This window comes from Mesoplodon densirostris, chromosome 20 (genome assembly GCF_025265405.1).
Source record: "Mesoplodon densirostris isolate mMesDen1 chromosome 20, mMesDen1 primary haplotype, whole genome shotgun sequence".
NCBI lineage: Eukaryota > Metazoa > Chordata > Mammalia > Artiodactyla > Ziphiidae > Mesoplodon > Mesoplodon densirostris.
The window spans coordinates 4,801,342-4,815,451 of NC_082680.1; the positions used below are offsets into that span (position 1 = coordinate 4,801,342).

The window sequence follows — 14,110 nt, forward strand, 5'->3', positions numbered from 1 at the left end:
TGAAATTCATAAAACAGATGATTCCAACTCCCCCAGACTTAAGTGTATGACAACTCTTTTCCTCTTTTGTTTAATATTCTTAAATCATAAAAGTACATGGCACCGAGCTCATGCCTAAAGGGATTTTGATATTTCATTTTATACTTAATGGCAATGCATTTTTCTTTTCTAACAAAGCCTTGTATGTTAATCAATCAATAATTACATTTATTGCAATTAATATATTGCAATTAATATAAATTACAATTAATATATTTGCAATTAATTAATTAATATAAATTACAATGAATATATTTGCACTTCAGGCACAGCAAGACCCAGCCGATCTTTCAACAACATGGTATGGAAGATCCAGTCTAACCCTCAGTAAGGAAGAGTCTTATCTCCTCACAGAGGTAGCTGGGCTAATCTGAGTGTGCTGACCATACGACATCCTCTTGACTGTTAACTAACAGATTGGCTAACTTGATGTATCTGTTGATATAGGTCGGATGTAAACATATCTTTTATGTTGTTGCTTTTATCAGTAACTGCATTTTTAACTGAAGTAGAAATTCATGGGGAAAAAAGGAAAAACACAACTGTAGGCTAATTGGCTTTGAAGTTCTGGGGGATTCATTTTATTATGGAAGATTCAACTGAAAGATAAATGCATATACACAGCATGAAAAGTATCGACCACACGGAAACCACAGGAGAAAGCTCAGTTGGCTTGTGAAGCTATCTGATGCAGAGGTGCACAGACATAAACTAACTTTTATTGTGTTTGTTTTATTTACACTTGTTTATTTCTTCAAAGCAAGGACTTATTATTTGAAAAAGAATTCATTGAAAGGGAAAAAAGACTAAGAGAAGAAACTTTAAAAAGCGTCTTTCTAATATCTTATTTGAAGGTTTTCATTTTGTGGTAAATTATTTTGTTGCATTTTACATTTTAACTTATGCTTGCAAACGTTTACTAGTTAACACATTAACCTTTGTAATTCTTGCCTAAGAATATTTATTCCCCAAGCTCTGCTGTGAAAAGAATCTCCTTTATATAATAAAGTAAGGTGGGTATATATTAGAGTCAAGTTGCAGTTATTATCTGGCCTTTTGTGTAGGAGTAGTTGACCCATAAGAATACCTTTCCAAGGCAAAGCCCTCTGAATGCTTTGTGGCAATCAAATACCAATGGTGTCACAGGGAAAAACCACATCTTTACTTCTGATTGAGTGTCTAGAAGATTCACTCCATTCTCTGAACAATGTAGATTGATCTTTGGAAGAGATAATGTTAACAGATATATGGTGCAAAGTTTTAAACATTATTTCATATGGTATTTTTTAAATTTACTGAAAATAAGTATTTTCAATTGTATCACAAAAATCAAAATTCTGGCCCCAACTACAGATATGGAAGATGACACATACAAAAATATCACTATAAGGAAACAGAAGAGGTAGCTGAGAGAAGGGTGATGTGACCTTAGGAGCTGCGAGCAGGGCAGGGAGGGGGAAGGAGATCACGTCGGGCTTTGGTGGCTGTTTAACCATTTTTATGTCAATTGGAAGTCACTCTAAGATTTTAGCAGGGATGTGACATGATCCTATTTATGTTTTACAAATATCAGTCTGCTTTATATACTTTTATAGCAATAAATGTCATGATGATTTTTTAAAACTAATTAATTAATTATTTAAAAAAATTTGGGCTGCGTTGGTTCTTCATTGCTGTGCACGGGCTTCTCATTGCGGTGGCTTCTCTTGTTGTGGAGCACGGGCTCTAGGCGTGTGGGCTTCAGTAGTTGTGGCGTGCGGGCTCAGTAGTTGTGGCTCGTGGGCTCAGTAGTTGTGGCTCGCGGGCTCCAGAGCACAGGCTCAGTAGTTGTGGCGCACGGGCTTAGTTGGTCTGCAGCACGTGGGATCTTCCTGGACCGGGGTTCGAACCTGTGTCCCCTGCACTGGCAGGCAGATTCTTAACCACTGCGCCACCAGGGAAGCCCTGTCATAATGATTAATAGCACATTTTTGACAGAGTATTTATCCCTTTTAACAGATGTTTTCATGATTTCAGCTAGTTCACTTGTAACACAGATACCATGTGAAAGATGCTTTTAAACACAGAAACCATCTTTAAAACTGTTTCTGAATGAAGATGGGTTTTAACATAAATAAATGTGATATGTATAAAAAGCAAATTTAGAAGATCTGTACATGTTACTGTGAAATAGAAGATATGTGACAAATATTATTGAGTGCTTCACAGTGTTGTTGATAAAAGTTACAATGTGGCTAAACAGTTCTTGTTGTAGGTTAGGTGCATGTTAACATTAGTGTATTAAAATATTTAGACAGGGCTTCCCTGGTGGCGCAGTGGTTGAGGGTCCACCTGCCGATGCAGTGGACACGGGTTCGTGACCCAGTCCGGGAGGATCCCACATGCCGTGGAGCAGCTAGGCCTGTGGGCCATGGCCGCTGAGCCTGCGCGTCCGGAGCCTGTACTCCGCAATGGGAGAAGCCACAACAGTGAGAGGCCCGCGTACCACAAAAAATATATATATACTTAGACAATATTTGCTATAAAGAATACTGATGTAGCAATATACAATTATAATGTAATTATAATGATATAATAAATTATTATCAATACATAATTCTATAATATATAATATTACAATAAACAGACTCAGGCTTACTATTTAACTCATAGTTTAAATATAATAAGTTAAAAGGCAAAAAAATGCCAGCATTTTGGTAGAATTCAGTAAAAAGAATGCCTGTTCTGGCCTGTATAAGGAACTGGTAAGACTAACAGGTTTGTACAGACAGTGCATGTTTTTTGCAAAACCACCACTTAGAAAAAGACCGTAGCTACCTTTAGGGTGCTGGGTGTTTGTATCTCATTCATATACACAAGTTGTCTTTTGGAATCAGAAGCAAAAACCGTGGCCTATAGCACTGGTTAAAAGCAGGAGCTATTGCTCTAACAAAGAGTAGTTCTCTACCTGAGCTGGTAGGAGATTGGCAGAAACTCTGCTCTTAATAAGCAGAGCGGGCTCACGGTCCCGCAGCGCCCCCTGGAGGACGACGGCAAAGTCGCAGCCCGTCAGGCCGCAGGAGGAAAGCAAGGAACCCGTGATGCTGATGGGCATTTCCGAGAAGGAGGCTCTACATGCAAGGAAAGACCGCGGAGAGCTGGAAGGTGACAGGGCAGACAGCAAGAGAAAGGGCGTAATGCAGTCGGTTAATGATTCTAACCGCTGAGAATGTCACAACTGGTAAGGGAAGGTGGCTCAGGTGAATCACCTCTTCATAACAGTCAGGGAAATCCTTCACAAGATTTGAATGTTCTTACGTATCAGGACATGTGGAAATATTTTGCTTGTGATAATAAAGCATTAAGGCCAGTTTTAAAAAAAGGATATATTATTGAATCTGCCACCTGTCAACTTTGAGAATGCAAACGAAAAGAAGCCTATGAATACAGCCCAGAATGTGTGCTCATGACTCTGTTGTTACCGTCAAAGGCTGTCCTGGTGGTTAATTTACTGCTGATAAATTTTTGATACAGCCAAATTATCACTGGGCTCTCACCACTGTACAGGAGATTGTTCCTTCATATTTTAAGGTGACCTAAAAATACAGAATACTCAAAAGATAAGTGGGAAATATTATTAGCCAGATCCCTATTCTTTTTAATCACACACAGATGCAATTATTCTTTTACACGGGGTTGGAGAAGAGATGCTCCTGAAGTACTGGAAATCCTGCAAATGTAAATTAGGGGTGCAGAGGGCAACTGTGGTTTAGCCACAGGAGACATAACATAGCAATGAACAGTTTCAGGCCATGGCAAGGGGGTGTAAAGAGGTGTATTGGACCCTTCTTTGCCCAGGATTTCTGTGGGCTTTTGGTTCCCTGCCAATCACTGTGTCGGGGCAGCTTCCTTAGTGCACCTTGATAATGCCATGGCATGTCTTCGGTTTTAGCTTAAAGCCTCTTGTTGAAAGTGTGAGTTAATATTGGTTCTAATACTATATTCATGTGATAATAAAATATTGCCAGAGCAAGGCTGTCTATTTCACTTTCCAACCACAGCAGGAATTGAATGCACAGCCTCAAAAATGAATTATTTTCACTTAAGTACTTATGTAACTAGACATAAGATCACAACTTTAAAAAGCTCTAAAGACTAATATTTTATGAAGCACATACCTCTGCACATAGGGACTATGGTAATAAAACAGACACAGACTTTCTCCTTCACGGAACCTAGAGGATAATTATTAATCTTACAGCAGCCATTGATTTGGTTAATTTGTTGCTTGCATTTGCATTTTAAAGAAAGTTTAGAATGTTTAAAAAGATTGGCTTTGGGTAGAAAGTGAGATACCTGAGGTTTATTTCAGGCAAGTGCAGAGTGAGGAGCCTGTAGTAACGACCAGGACGGAGCCGCTCTAGGTTAAGGACGGAGATGACGTGGATCACTGTCGTGACTAGGACGGAGCCATTGTAGGTAAGGACGGAGATGAAGTGGGTCACTGTCGTGACTAGGACGGAGCCGCTCTAGGTAAGGACGGAGATGACGTGGGTCATTGTCGTGACTAGGACGGAGCCATTGTAGGTAAGGACAGAGATGAAGTGGGTGGGTCACTGTCGTGACTAGGACGGAGCCGCTCTAGGTAAGGACGGAGATGACGTGGGTCATTGTCGTGACTAGGACGGAGCCATTGTAGGTAAGGACGGAGATGAAGTGGGTCACTGTCGTGACTAGGACGGAGCCGCTCTAGGTAAGGACGGAGATGACGTGGGTCATTGTCGTGACTAGGACGGAGCCATTGTAGGTAAGGACAGAGATGAAGTGGGTGGGTCACTGTCGTGACTAGGACGGAGCCGCTCTAGGTAAGGACGGAGATGACGTGGGTCATTGTCGTGACTAGGACGGAGCCATTGTAGGTAAGGACGGAGATGAAGTGGGTCACTGTCGTGACTAGGACGGAGCCGCTCTAGGTAAGGACGGAGATGACGTGGGTCATTGTCGTGACTAGGACGGAGCCATTGTAGGTAAGGACAGAGATGAAGTGGGTGGGTCACTGTCGTGACTAGGACGGAGCCGCTCTAGGTAAGGACGGAGATGACGTGGGTCATTGTCGTGACTAGGACGGAGCCATTGTAGGTAAGGACGGAGATGACATGGATCACTGTCATGACTAGGATGGAGCCACTCTAGGTAAGGACGGAGATGACGTGGGTCATTGTCGTGACTAGGACGGAGCCATTGTAGGTAAGGACGGAGATGAAGTGGGTGGGTCACTGTCGTGACTAAGACGGAGCCGCTCTAGGTAAGGACGGAGATGACGTGGGTCACTGTCGTGACTAGGACGGAGCCGCTCTAGGTAAGGACGGAGATGACGTGGATTATTTTCATGGGCCAGTGTTCAGCCCCTGGAGTGGATTACCCAATTTGATCCTCACATTGTCTGATGAAGTAAGTGTTCTTACTATCCTCCCAATCCTCAGGGAGTTTGAGGTTTAGCTGCAATTAAATCAATTGCCCAATGTCACACAACTACTAAGTATATATTTTAGTATTTCTCACCCAATTAAAAATCTAGAAAGTGGAAGAGTTTTAGCAAGAAATAATTAAAATAATTAGGGCTTCAATACACACAAATAGATATTAGTAAAACCACAGAGATGCCAATGTCAGGCATAATAATGTAACTCAATAACTGTCACTACCCTCTGTGTACTGTTTTACTGCTCTTATAAACCACCAACAATTTCCTGCTAACGCTCATTCCAGAAAGAAGTCTTCAGAATATTATAATGATTAGACGTGAAGGTGAAAGGTGGAACTGTCCGTCAGGAATAATCTGGTTTTCAAAAACAAGCTCTTTTAAACTGTTTGTACACAAATCATTCAGCCAAGAGCAAGACAGCAGAAATTCTTAGCAGGAGGGAGATGGGAGGTCAGAGCAGATTTCTGCAGTCAGTGGGCACACAGCGAAAGGAAGCTTTTAAAATGAAAAAAAAAACCTGAAAATAACCCAGAAAGGCTTTGCCTCCTCTTGTTCATAATAAAATGCTGACACAACTTTAATTATAGTGCTATGAAAATGCTGTTGGACTTCAACATATGGGACTGAGTACAATAAATATGTTATATATTGGTTCTTAGGAAAGGAAAATGTAGAATATCCCCTTTGTAAGAATCATATTTTTAATGAGCCTGCTGAAGAGTAGCTGAACGTTGAATCAAATCACGAATTCTCAAGACCATCATAATCAGAGTAGGCAGAGTATATATTTGCTCAGGGAAACATCTGTTAAGGAATTTCTCCTGAGTCTCATCAGTAGTTGGCAAGCGTTACTGCTTTAACTATGTTTTCATTATTGGCCTGTCGGCAGAATAGTTTACACTACTTGTCCTTCTAGCATTAATTCACTGGCGAAGAAACAGCCTTTTTAACGACCTGCCTTTGTTGATAATGCTCACAACAAAATTTAAATTATAAATTCACTCCCTGATTTGTATTTTATTGAATTGTATTCTTGAATTTTATATACATGCAAAGAGCTCTAAAAAGGATATAAATAGTAAGCTATGAAATGAGTGTGAATCAACTGTGGTATTAAAATTGACAACTTAGCTACTTTTGGAATATTACAGAAGCCGTATCTTACCTTGTAACGCTTTGTTCACAGAGATCATGCCATAATTTCTGATACTTCTCAGTGAAATTATTGACGTTGGGTAAATTATATACATAGAAAAATCTTCTTTGGTCCAAGTAGAGGCACTTTCAGGCAAAATATATTTTCATCAAACTCTCAAATCAATAATAGGAAGTAAAGCATTTTCTGGAAAAAAAGAAGAAAGCCAAAATAATCATCTTCTTTGATACATTTATCTCATAGATGTATATATATATATATACATATATATATATATTTTAAGAAGATATTGGGGGTAGGAGTTTATTAATTAATTAATTTATTTTTGCTGTGTTGGGTCTTCGCCTCTGTGCGAGGGCTTTCTCTAGTTGTGGTAAGTGGGGGCCAGTCTTCATCGCAGTGCGTGGGCCTCTCACTAATGCGGCCTCTCTTGTTGCGGAACACAGGCTCCAGATGCACAGGTTCAGTAGTTGTGGCTCATGGGCCTAGCTGCTCCGCGGCATGTGGGATCCTCCCAGACCAGGGCTCGAACCCGTGACCCCTGCATTAGCAGGTAGATTCTCAACCACTGCGCCACCAGGGAAGCCCTCATCATAGATGTATATTGCAGGTGGCATACATAAAATGTAGGATGGGCTCTTTGGGGGATATGTTTGACATTAAATACATTTGTGAACAGGATGATATTTTCTTTCTAGTCTCCATTCAGTGCTTCCCATGTGCCATGTAGTCAGTAAAAGGCTGTCTTGATAAACCCATTTATATTTTGTTGCATAACGTTTACAGTTGATTTGCAAGTGATTAATTTTTGAAGTTCTGTTAAGAACACTTAACATGAAATATACCCTCTTAAGAAAATTTTCAGAGCACGATATGGTGTTGTCACTATAGGCACTATGTTGTACAGCAGGTCTCTAGGATTTACTGATTTTGTATAAATGAAACTTTGTACCTGCAGAACAGCAACTCCCCATTTCCCCTCTCCCCCGGCTCCTGGTAACCACCATTCTACTCTCTGCTTCCATGGAGCTTGACTACTTTAGATTCCTTATATAACTGGAATCATGTAGTCCTTGTCCTTCTGCGACTGGCTTATTTCACTTAGCATCATGTGCTCTGGGCTCATACATGTTGCACGTGGCAGGCTTTCCTTCTTTTTGAAGACTAAATAATATTCCATTCTATGTATATACATATTTTCTTCATCCATTCATCTGTTGATGGATATTTAGGTTGTTTCCATATCTTGGCTTTCGTGAATAATGCTGCAATAAACATGGAGATGCAGATATTGCGTTGAGATCTCGATTTCAATTTGAGGATGTGGAGAGATTGGAACCCTTGCACACTTTTGGTGGGAATGTTAAGTAGTGCAGCTGCTATGGAAAACAGTATTGCGGTTCCTCAAAAAATTAAAAATAGGAGTACCATATGACCCAGCAATCCCACTTCTGGGTATATATGCAATGGAATTATTTTTGTATGGCACTTGCTAAAACCATATCAAAATATCATATAATTACTATTATAGAAAAAGATTTCAGTTTTCTCTAACACTTTATCTGGTCAAAATATTAATATAACTTGGCCAACAATAAGCATGGACGAGAATGAATGTACTATTTCCGTTGTGTGCAATATCAACCTACAGTTGCTGATGGTATTATTAAGTTTCAGTAATCGTTTAGGTCATCAATCTCTCCAAGCACCTTTCAGAGTGTTTGATGACAATGCAAACACCAAGCTGTGCTACATTAAAAAATGATGAATCTCTGTCCAGGTAAAGCTCTGCCCTTTGGCTGTCATAATGTATCACCATTTTGTTTACAAATGGGTATTCACTGTGCTAAACGGCAACAGGGTACAGGGAATTTTATAAATAGGTGGAATGTTGGCGCTAGCTAATGTCAGAACTTATGTGGTTGAAAGTGCAATTGGAAATCTAGGGAAAATAATCAGTTCCCTGTGAAATAAATGACTTTGTTAAATTAAAATCATGGTGATCAGTTATTTAAATGTCAAAAGATGATTTATTTAAAGTATCATGCTTTTCATAGGGTAACTCAATTTTAACTTTAAATTTTCACTCTTAAAAAATAAAGTCTGTGTTTCCTACCTAAACATAACTTTACATCATCATACATAATTTTGGTAATTCATAAATTTCAGAGGAATCTCTTTCTGATCTTTGCTGTTAGATTCATTCAGCCATTAGTCACATTATGGCCATGTTATTTTGTTTTGGACAAGAAGCTTTTATTTTTGACAGGAAATTTATTTCCTGAGCACACAATGGAAATGATTGTCTTTAACTCCTCTTTCGCTGATTGATTTATAAGGCAGCTGTGTTCACTCTCATGCAAACTTCCTTATTAATCAAAGGTGGCATTTTACAGATACACAGGAGGAAAGTTGTGCAGTGCTTGCTGTAACTTTTTATTTTACTATTTTATTTTATTTTTTTGACTTATGTGTTTTGTCCTGTATCTGTGTTTACTATGATAATTATGTTACTTTTGGCTCTATTATCATTCTTTATTCAATGTGCATGGTAAAACCTCCATTTTTATCAGCAAATTTTTTTAAGCATACAGAAAAGTATGGAAACACTACAATCATCACACCAAGGGAACAACACGAAGCTTTATCAAATCTTTAACAATTTGATACATTCAGATTTTTTAAAGAAATGAAAGATCACACAAAGAATTGCAGTACTTGGCTACCTTTCCCAGACTGTCTCTCTGCCCTCCATTCATATCTTGTTCACTAGAATGTTTGTCAGTTTCGTGTATGCATTTATACTATTACTGCACAAGGATCTATACATCCACACTATGTCATGTTTTGTATATTTTCAGTCTTTATACAAATAGTCTGAGACTGTGAATATCATTATTTAACTTGCCATTATTTTTCAGTATTCTGTCTTTGAGTTTTCACCGTGTTAATACATACATCCCTGAATGATTCATTTTTAGGTCCTGTACATTCGGCTCTTGATGGAGTGCATGACAATTTATTCAATGAGCAGTTAGGACTGTGCCCTGTCTTTCACTGTTATAAACATGCATGTCACACCATATGTCTGCTTGCCACACATGCTAGGATTTCTCTAGAAGAGTACCTACTTAAATGTTCAAATGTGTGTATCTACAACTTTACCAGGAAGCTGCTGTATTGCCCTCCAGGGAACGTGTATACACTTTACACTTTTGGCAGTGTATAAAAGTTCCCTATTTTTCCACAACCTTACCAATGGTTAATATCATCAAGCACTTTCAATGTTGTCAATCTGATGGATATGAAATAATATTTTGCTATTTTTTTCATTTCCCAACTTAGAAATGAGCTTGAGTATATTTCCATACATTTATCGGACATTGGCTTGTCATTGGATTAACTATTCATTTTCTTTCTCACTTTTTTGGTTGTTGGCCTATTTTCTTATTAACTAGTAAGAGCTCTTTGTATGTTCTTATACCTAATTCTTAGTCAATTACATGAATTGCAAATAGCCTCTCCCAATTGGCAACTGATCTTTTCACTTGTTTATGGTTTCTAGTTGAAGAGTTAAAAATTTAATGTATTCAAATTTATCAACTTTCTCTTTTATGTTTTGAGGCTTTTGAATTATGTTTAAGAAGTCTTTCTCTACCTTGTAGATATAAAGATATCTACTATGTTTTCTTTCAAAAATTTTACAGAGTAGATCTTTCATTCACTTAGAATGGATTGTAAAGTATATCTTATTTTATTTTTATTATGTATAATAAAATCTGTTCTCACTGTAACATTTACTGAAAAACAAACCTTTCATTTATTTCTAATACCCTTTCTGTCATGTATCAATTTTCTAAATATTCACAGGTCTGTTTTTGTCCTCTGAATTCTATTGCATATGTCTAATTTATACCTTTATACCAAGGCTTGTCATTTGTTAGGACAAGACCCACTGAGCCATGCAAACTCATGTGGCACCATTGTTCAAATTAGAAAACCTCTCCTCTTCCTCAAGATGTCCTTGGAGACCCCTTGGAGACCCCCTATTTTTTTTTTAACTTATTTTTGTCTCATTGATCTCCTATGTGAATTTGGGATAAGATTGTCAAGTTCTATAAAAAACCCCACTGGAATTTTGCTTGGAATTGAGTTGAAATTAATAATTCATTTGGAGAGAATTATATTTTTATAATATCATGGCTTTTCAACCATGAGCATGATTTATTTCCATTTATGCAAGTCCTTATAATATTATTCAACATGTTATTATAATTTATGTTAGATTTATTCCTAGTTATTAGAGTTGCATGGAGATTTTGTTTGGCTTTGATACTTGGCCAAAACCAGCTATTTAGTGGAACTTCAACCTTGGTTCTTAATAGACTAAATAGCTGCAAGCCAACTTCAATATAATTTCTGGCATCCCTGAACTTGAGTATGATCAATAATTCTGTGATCTCAAAGGTTTCTTTCATATTTAAATATGGTTACAACATCAGAAATACAAATAAAACATGCTATTTGGATTTTCTGTATCTGAATATTCATTTTAAAATATATGTAAATAATCTAGATGGTACTCAGAAAGAAAATTCTCCTTATGTTGTTTTTGTGACGAAAAACTATTTTGAAACAAAAGGATCTATTTATTATTGCAAAAGCACAATGCTGTAGTAACTAATAATGACTATAAATATTAATACCATGAAGAAAACTACTATAAACTTTCAAATGGTTAAATATGTAGGACAATAAATTTGAGGATTAAGTTAGACTTTGAGAATGAAATTAGCATATTAACAAAGAGTATGTCAGCTACTTAAGATAGAATATTCAATACTTTTTGAACCAACAAATGTTTACACAATTTAAGCAATATAAGGCAGAATGTTGGAGATTACATAATAAATCTAATCTTTGTGCAATTGTTCAGTGTACAGTACTCAAAAATTTAAATGAAGGAAACTAAGAACTCTAATTTTTAGCTATTTAACTAACTTTAAGGCATTTTTCTCCTTAAGAAACTATAATTGAAAACGAATGCCCATTTAATGGTGCAGCTGTTCTGTGTAGTGGCTGCACAAACAACTCAACAGCTGAAATTATGGAGAAATAATATTTCCTGCATTATGAAATTTTAAAAAATTATTTTGAGAACAAGCCTTTAACCATTTTCAAGGTTCCTTGGAGAAGTGGTATATTCCAGGGCTGAAGTAGGGAAAATAAGAGATGAGCCTGGAGCATTGATGTCAAAAAGTAAGGAAGTTCTCAGGCTTCCCTGGTGGCACAGTGGTTGAGAATCTGCCTGCCAATGCAGGGGACACGGGTTCGAGCCCTGGTCTGGGAAGATCCCACATGCTGCAGAGCAGCTAGGCCCGTGAGCCACAATTACTGAGCCTGTGCGTCTGGAGCCTGTGCTCTGCAACAGGAGAGGCCGCGGTAGTGAGAGGCCCGCGTACCGCGATGAAGAGTGGCCCCCGCTTGCCGCAACTAGAGAAAGCCCTCGCACAGAAACGAAGACCAATAAATAAATAAATAAATAAATAAATAAATAAATAAATAAATAAATAAATAAGGAAGTTCTCAAAAAGCAACAGATCGCAAGGGCAAAGGAGCCAACTTGAGGAGGTCCTGATGCCCAAAGGTGTAGCGATTGCAGGAACAAAATAAATAATGAACCTATAGAATTTAAAAATCTGAGTCCATACTAATATGAACAAATAAGTAAATAGGTAGGAAGAAAGAATGGCTCTCTTACAGAAAAATTCCACTGAATAAATATATGAGAGAGGGAAACAATGGATTGCCGTTAGAACACCATGGGAATCATTATTTCAGGCAAGGGCTGCCAGTGCATGCTCAAATTCCTAGGCAAAAATTAGAAGAGAAACAGGATATTTGCCTAGTCTCAAGAAGTCTCCCTTAAGATATTTGATTAAAAGGGGGAAAATTATAACTTCAGAGTGAAAAATTATGGCAGACACCAGCTTAAGCAAGTGACATGTCCAATAATAAGACATATGGGCATTATGTGCTCCCTGACAAGATGTACTGAAAAGCGCACAGCATAATTGTGGTATTCTTGCCCCAAATGCATAAACTCTATCTGATCATGAGGAAACATCAGACAAATCCAAATTGAGAGACACAAAATAACTGACCCGTAGTCTCCAAAAGTGTGATGCTGGTGAAAGACAAGGAAAGACTGAGAAACTGTCACAGATTGGAGAGAACCAAATAAAGTCTTTAATTGTGTTGTACTAATGATAATTTCTTAGTTTAATAATTACGTTTATGTAAGATGTTAACATAAAAGCAAGTTGGAGGGGGGGTGTATGAAACTGTGTTATTTGTGCTCTTTCTGCAATATTTCTGTAAGTTTAAAATTATTTGAAGATAAAAGTTTAACCAAAATGTACATATTTTATATTGTTTGTATGCAGGATTTCTATACACGTACTAGAACAAACATGTACTTTTGAACATTAAATCTTTGATTATTTGGTTTAATCGGTTTCTGTTATAGTTGTATTAAAATTCCCCACTATAATTGTGGAATTATTAGTTTCTGTTAATAATTCTTTCTGGTTTTGCTTTATGTATTTTGAAGCTGTGTGGTTAGGTGCATACAAGCTCATAGTTTTTCTATTTCATGGAGATTCTGTGTTCCTTTTATCCCTATTAATGCCTTTTGCCTTTAATATTATTTCATCTAATTTTAATATTACTAGAAATATCTTTAATTATTATTAGCACTGAGCACTGTATACTTTCCCAATTCTTTTATTTTCTTCCTTTCTGTAATGTTTTTGTTTTATATATTTATATATATATATATTATATATATATATTATATATATTTATATTATATATATATTATATATATTTATATATAAATTTATATATATTTCTAGCAAGAAGTTTCTAGATGGATTAGATATTAGTCACAATTTTAATCTTTTCATATAAAAGTTTAATCTGTTAATATTTATTATAATTACTGATATATCACAGCTATAAATATATTTTATTTTATGCTTTTATCTTTGGCAGTGTACCACAATATGCATTCTCTCTTTCTTCTTCTGAATAGACCTCTTAGCTGGGCACATGGCTGACTGCAATAAATATTACATGTTCCAGCCACCCTGGAGTTAAGTGTGAGTACGTAACTACATTTTGGCCAATGGGATATAAAGCATACAGCCTTCCAGAGTCTTTATTAGGAGACAGTGGAGGATGTTCTTGCTTTCTTCTTCTTCTTCTTCTTTTCTTTTTTTTTTTTTTTTTTGGCCCTTTCCAGCATTATTGTTCCTGGTATATGGATGCTTCCTTAGATCATGTAGACCAGGACCACATCCCAGGGATGGCTGAATGGTGACTTGAATAGTCTTTCAGGACAGCATTGAACTGTGTGACCATAGCAGCTCTGGATTTCTTATCTCTGG

General features: G+C 37.2%; 1 protein-coding gene across 6 annotated transcripts in view; it reads right to left on the minus strand.

Annotated features, from left to right (window-relative positions):
- NEIL3 (nei like DNA glycosylase 3) overlaps positions 1-14,110 on the minus strand; it is a 476,723-nt gene that overhangs the window by 83,549 nt on the left and 379,064 nt on the right. For all 6 annotated transcript variants that reach the window (XM_060086013.1, XM_060086012.1, XM_060086010.1 and 3 more), the window contains one exon: positions 6,669-6,845. The gene's annotated coding sequence lies outside the window, so the exon portion shown is untranslated. The remainder of the gene's footprint in view (positions 1-6,668; positions 6,846-14,110) is intronic.